The sequence below is a fragment of the Rhincodon typus genome, chromosome 29, assembly GCF_021869965.1.
Source record: "Rhincodon typus isolate 14 chromosome 29, sRhiTyp1.1, whole genome shotgun sequence".
Lineage (NCBI taxonomy): Eukaryota > Metazoa > Chordata > Chondrichthyes > Orectolobiformes > Rhincodontidae > Rhincodon > Rhincodon typus.
In genome coordinates, this window is record NC_063360.1 from 11,632,102 (window position 1) to 11,638,912 (window position 6,811).

Below are 6,811 nucleotides of genomic sequence, written 5' to 3' on the forward strand. Positions count from 1 at the left end.
GTTCCCTAAACATTGACACTCACCAGGGTACAGTTCCCTAAGCATTGGCACTCACCAGGGTACAGTTCCCTAAGCATTGGCACTCAATGGGTACAGATTCTCTCAAATACCGACTCTCTCCAGGTTACAATTCTCCAAGTACTGATTCTCACCAGGATACAGTTTCCCAAGTATTGACTCTCACCAGTGTACAGTTACACAGACATTGACACTCACAGGGCTACAGTTGTACAGAGAGTGATACTCTCAGAGCTACAGTTACACAGACATTGTCACTCACATAAGTACAATTATGCCGACACATACTCTAAGTGGGGTACAGTTCCGCTGAAACTGACTCGTAGTGAGATGTAGTTGTACAGAGACTGACATTCATGGATGTAGTTCCCCAGAGTCTGGCTCTCAATTGAGAACAGCTTCATGCACATTGAGTTGCTCTGCGTGACACCACCACAGACATTGATTCTCACTTCCACACAGTTACACAGGAACTGACTTTCACTGGGATTTTGTTCCACAGGCAATGACACTCACTGGGGTACAGTTCTACATACACTGTGCTGTCACTGGGGTACAGTTCTACATACACTGTGCTGTCGCTGGGGTACAGTTCTACATACACTGTGCTGTCGCTGGGGTACAGTTCTACATACACTGGGCTGTCACTGGGGTACAGTTCTACATACACTGTGCTGTAGGGGTACAGTTCTACATACACTGTGCTGTCAGCGGGAAATTGTTTCATAAATTGTAAAATCTTTGTCTGGATTTGATCACCTGAGAAATGATTAGGAATTTCACCTGCATATAAATGGATGGTTTATTCTGTAATGTAAAGGAAAAACACGTCTTCAGATATATAACAAAAACAGAAATAGTTGGAGAAACTCAGCAAGTCTGTCAGCATCTGTGGCGAGAAAGCAGAGATAACATTTTGGGTCCAAAGACCCTTCTTCAGATTCCCCAAGTGTGTTCCCTCTTAACTCCTATAACCTCCCATTAACTGCACCTCCCAGAAAGCTACATGCACTGTGATTCATCAAGTTAATCAGAAATAATTGGTACATTTTCCAAATCAAGTTGTTTTGTATAGCATGAAATAATTTTACTACAGTTAAACATAGGAACATTAAAGTTATTAGGTTTGATCTTTTTACAAATTCTTTTTCCTTGATTAATCCCCCCCACCCGTCCAGTGACTGTCTCAGGCTGAATCAGGCTCTTTGCAACTTTTACTTGATTCTGAGTTAAGTTTCTGACTCCATATTCACTCCTTTTACAAAGATCACCTCTTCCCACATCCACTACATCCCTCATTTCTGAATTTCCTCAGTTCAGATATGGCCAAAACATTCAATCGTGCCTTTGTCTTCTTTGGATTCAATTATTCCAACATTCTCCTAGTCAACCTCCCATCTTCTAACCTCCATAAATTTCACCTTATCCAAAACACTGCTGCCTGTTTCTCTTTTTTTTACTGAACACTCATCCTCCGCCTTCGCTGATCAATGGTGGCTTGAATCACTCATATTTAAATTCCTTGTCCTTGTGTTTAAATACTGTAATAGTTGTGTCCCTCCCTACTTCTGTTATCTCCTCCAGCTCAACAAAAAGCTCTGAAAAATTCTTCTGAGGAAGGGTCACCGGACCTTAACTCTGTTTTTTCCTTCACAGATGCTGTCAGACCTGCTGAGCTTTTCCAGCAACTTCTGCTTTAGTTCCTGATTTACAGCATCCGCAGTTCTTTCGCTTTGTTTTTTTAAGCCCTGAAAAATGCCCTTCCTCTAACCCAAAGCTCTCATCTATCCTTCTCTCTTTCACCCACATGCTGGTTCAATCACCTAAGCTCGACTCTGTGGAGTTTAAACTCTAAACCTTTCCATTTCACCATCATTTTTTAAAATAATTGTTACGTGAGTCCTTCTGTTTTATGCCCTCTGACCACCAGGTGGCAGGAACAATCACCCTGTGGTACATCACTTTTAGCCTGGTAACCGGTTGCATTCAGTCTGTTTTTGTCTGTGTTTACGCCCGACATAGATTAGTTTCATAAACTCATTTGAATGTATTTTATATTTTTAGTGCATTTGCACGTCAGTGAGTGATTAAGATTTGGAATGCACTGCCTGAGATTGTGGTGGAAGCAAGTTTTAATGGAGGCATTGAGAGATAATTTGATTGTTACCTGTAAAGGAAGAATGGTCAGGGCCACAGGAGGAGATGGCATTCAGTGAATCGCTCCTCCTGATAGCCAATGCAGAGGTGACAGCCTGAATAGTCTCCTTCCTGTCTATAACCATTTTGTGTTCATATGCGTCAATTCAGAGAACTAAGGCTGTGCTAACAAAAATGTAAGCTACCATCATCCAGTTGATAACTACAGTTTGCAAGGCTTATTACAGCTTTAGTGCATTACCTAGGGTTTCCAACTCTCCCTTGATGTATTCCTGGAGTTTTGATCATGTGATATTTGATCCCATGGCAATCACATGACAGCACCCCCTTTTGCTTATTTACATAACATTTCATCATGTGACACCCACACTGTTTGAAAATGTATTGTGTGTACCATAGTATTACCAAGCACCAAATGAAATAGTTAGCTTTTTCTCTCTTTATAGTGAGATGAATCAATTAATTTATGAATCAAAAAAAGAACACAAAATATTAGAAAAGAATTAAGCATAGATTGTTTAATCGCATTATAATGTGGGTTCCTTTAGGCCTGTACTGAAGTTCTAGCTGGACTTTGTCATAATAGTTTATATTTATTGTCACACTGCCTGCTAAGAGCTGTGCACAACCCAATTTCTAAGCAGAACACTATCACATGACTACTGAGGTCACATTTGCCCCTCAGTTTACCTCAGAGGCCCACCAAGGTAATTATCAAACCTCTATACTACATCTCCACTCCCTCTACAAATTACCTTTCCAGTTTTCAACATTCACAACCAAAAGTACTTATTTAACACTATTAACTGAAGCATTCACAACCAAAAGTACTTATTTAACGCTATTAACTGAAGCATTGAACTCAAAGTATTCCACTTAAAACTAAATATATTTTGAACCTACCCACCTTTCCCTAACAAAGTCCATTGTTCCAAGAATCAAAGAAATATAGAGTATGGAAGAGGCCCTTTGGCCCATTCAGTCTGTCCCTGCACTAGTCCCACTTCCCTGCATCTAAGAGTTTTTATAGGACGTGAGGTTACTTACTTCAACTACCATCCCAGGCAGTACATTACAGACCTCCAGCACCCTCTGGGTGAAAAACCCTTTGCTTAAATCCCCTCTAAACCTCTTGACTTTCGCTTTAAAGGTGTGCCACTTATTCTTGACCCCTCAACTAAAGGGAACAGCTGCTACTTTTTCCCTGCCCGTGCCCATCATAATTTTATACACCTCAATCAAGTACCCCACAACCTTCCCTGCTCCAAAGAAAACATCCCATGCTTACCCAGCCCCTCTTCCAGATTCAAGGGCTACAGAACCTTCTCAATTCCCCCTGAGCCAGTCATCCAAAATGATGGAAAGAACCAATGGTAGGATGGTGGTCCTGGAACTATACTTTGAGCAGCTAAAACAATAAATAAATAGGATTACCATGAATATCTGAAAGGCCATACCATTGACAGGGCAGGCGAGTGCGATGCTGCATCAGGATAAAAACAGATAGGTGCTCAGCAACTGTGTACCACTCTGTGTTGTGAGGAAGGGTCACCGGACCGGAAACATTAACTCTGATTTTTCCTTCACAGATGCTGCCAGACCTGCTGAGCTTTTCCAGCCACTTCTGGTTTTGTTCCTGATTTACAGCATCCGCGGTTCTTTCGGTTTTTATTCAGTATTTAACTCATTGCCACATCTCTTCTAGTCATGCCCACCTTGAAGAACTTCTGCTCCTATCTCTGATGGGATTTCCGTTCTGATCTTTCTTCTTGCCCACCGACATTAATTTCACTGTCACTCCTGGTGTTTGACCGAGTATTTGCTAAAATTCGTTTCCACAGCCATATCACATTCCTCAGTGACTGCCTCTGGTTCAGACTCACCCCACATGGATTCCTACTGAAGTTTCATCCCTCATGTTTTGAATCCTCCCAGGATCACAGATACGTCCATGATGTTCAACGTTCCACAGACAGCTGCTCTCACCACATCCTGAGACCCACACTCTGTGCATGTGACACCACACAGCACTATCTCAACCTCTCTCTCCAACAGCATCGCAATACATTGGCTCAGGGCTGTACCAGCCCACAGTTCACTTCATCCTCCGCTCATTCGTCGTGCTAACACGAAACTTTTTCTTTTCCTTTCAGGCATCAAGGTCCACAAGATGCACCAACTCAAAGATACCCATGGCCCTCTAGAACCTTCCTCTCCTCCCCTTCCCTCTGACTCCACCCCCCCCCCCACCCCCCCCCCCACCTCCTGTCGGGTATTCACCATCCCTCCTAACCTTCCACTCTCCGATGCTGAACATTCTGTACTCAGCAAAGGCTTCAGCTTTATCTTCTGCATCCCCACCTTAACGAATTTTGGGCAAGACATGACGTCAAACTCTTCTTCTACCGTCTTCGCCTCCGTGCCCATTTCTTTGGACTCCTCTCCCTGTCCCATAGACCCCTTTGCCCAGTTCCAACACTCCCCCTCCAACTGGACCCCTCCCTCTGGCTTTTTACCTGCCCTCGATCTGTTTATTGAGAACTGTTGATGTGATATTGGTCGCCTCAATTTCTCTGCCCCTCTCACCAAATCCAACCCATCTCCCTCCAAAGTGACTGCCATCCATGCAATTAGATTCAACCCTGACTTTGTTATTAAGCCTGTTCATAAGGGTGGTGCTGTGGTAGTCTGGCATTGCACGGGCTGAGCGCCAGCTCTTCGATACCACTTCCTATGACCATGACCCCACCATGACGCACCAGGCCATTGTATCTACTATGGTAACTGATCTCATTTCATCTGGTGACCTCCTCCCCCCACCACTGCTTCCAAGCTAATAGTCCCCCAGCCCCACACAGCTCGCATCTACCTCCTTCCAAAAATCCACAAACAAGACTGTCCAGGCAGACCCAGCGTTTCAGCCTGCTCCTGCCCCACAGAACTCATCAAGTTCTATGGAAGGGTCACCGGGCCAGAAACATTAACTCCGATTTTTTTTCTTCACAGATGCTACCAGGCATGCTGAGCTTTTCCAGCAACTTCTGTTTGTGCACCACTCCCACTGGAATACACTGATTATTTTAATATCTGTCCCAATACTTTCTGATAAAGAGAAGATTTAGCAGTGAAAAGCCATAGAATAGTGAAGCTGAATCCATGAGGAAGAATTGAGGAGTACGTCATTGAATTGTAATAGTGGGACAATGATATCTCGATGGTCTTGTGCTCTATGCTTAAGTTTAGGATGAAGAGATGGGTGAATCATCAGGAAGCTGGCAGAGTCTAGAGTCATAGAGCCATACAGCACAGAAACAGACCCTTTACCCCAACCAGTCCATGCTGACCATTATCCCAATCTAAACTGGTCCCACCTGCTTGGTCCATATCCCTCCAAACCTTTCCTATTTATGAACTTATCCAAATGTCTTTTAAATGTTGTAGCTGTACCCACATCCTCCCTCCCTTCTGAAAATTCACTCCATACACAAACCACTCTCTATGCAAAAAAATTGCCCCTCACTTCTTTTTTAAATCTCTCTTCTCTCACCTTAAAAATATTCCCCCAGTCTTAAAATCCCCCAAGTCAGGGAAAAGACACCTGCCATTCATCTTATCTAAACCCCTCATGTTTTATAAACTTCTACTAGGTCACCACTCAGCCTCCTACCCTCCAGTGAAAAAAGTCCCAGACTATCTAGCCTCTCCTTTTAGTTCAAACCCTCCAGACCTGACAACGTCCTGGTAAATCTTTTTTGAACCCTCTCTAGCTTAATATCCTTCCTATAACAGGGCGACCAGAACTGGACACAGTACACCAGGCACTTCTTTAAAAGCCTTACATGGGGCTGTGAGGAATTAATGAGATTCCCTTCAGAGACCTCTGCTTTCCCTGGAAAATTGGCAGACAGGACTGCAGGGGCTACATCTGGATTAAACGCTAAGCCTCTGAATGAGAAGGCAAATTAAGGGGAAACTTAGCATTTTCTATATTTACATTTAACAGTGCCACTGGAACACTAGACAAAGACAAAGAATTTGTGTGCTGTCATGACCAAAGTAGAACATGATTTAGTCACTTGGTATTACAAAACTTGAGTACAACTGAAAAAATACATCTTTATTAAGCTTTTTAGGCTAATCCACATTAAATACTGAAGTAAAGGGAAGACAATATTTGTGCTGTATGAAAGGAGGGTACTGCATAGTTGGCAAGAAAACTTTGATTGCTAGAAGAATTGTCATAGCGAATGCATGAGATAATGATGACTGACAGTTAACTACCAAGCTCTGTTTATCTTTTAAATAAGGCAAGAGATTTAATAAAGAAGTGAGGAGCAATTATTTTTTACATAGAGAGTGGTTCATGTATGGAATGGATTTCCAAAAGAAGAGGAGGATGTGGGAACAGTTACAATGTTTAAAAGACATTTGAATAAGTTCATAAATAGGAAAGGTGTGGGGGGTTTGATTGATCAAAGCATTGTTGTGAGAAATGTGGAAAAGAATAACTGGGGAGAAGGCAGGAGAATGAGGTTGAGAAACGTATCAGCTATGATCGAGTGGTAGAGCAGACTCAATGGGCCAAATGGCCTAATTCTGCTCTTATACCATGTGGTCTTGATTGTCACCTATTTTG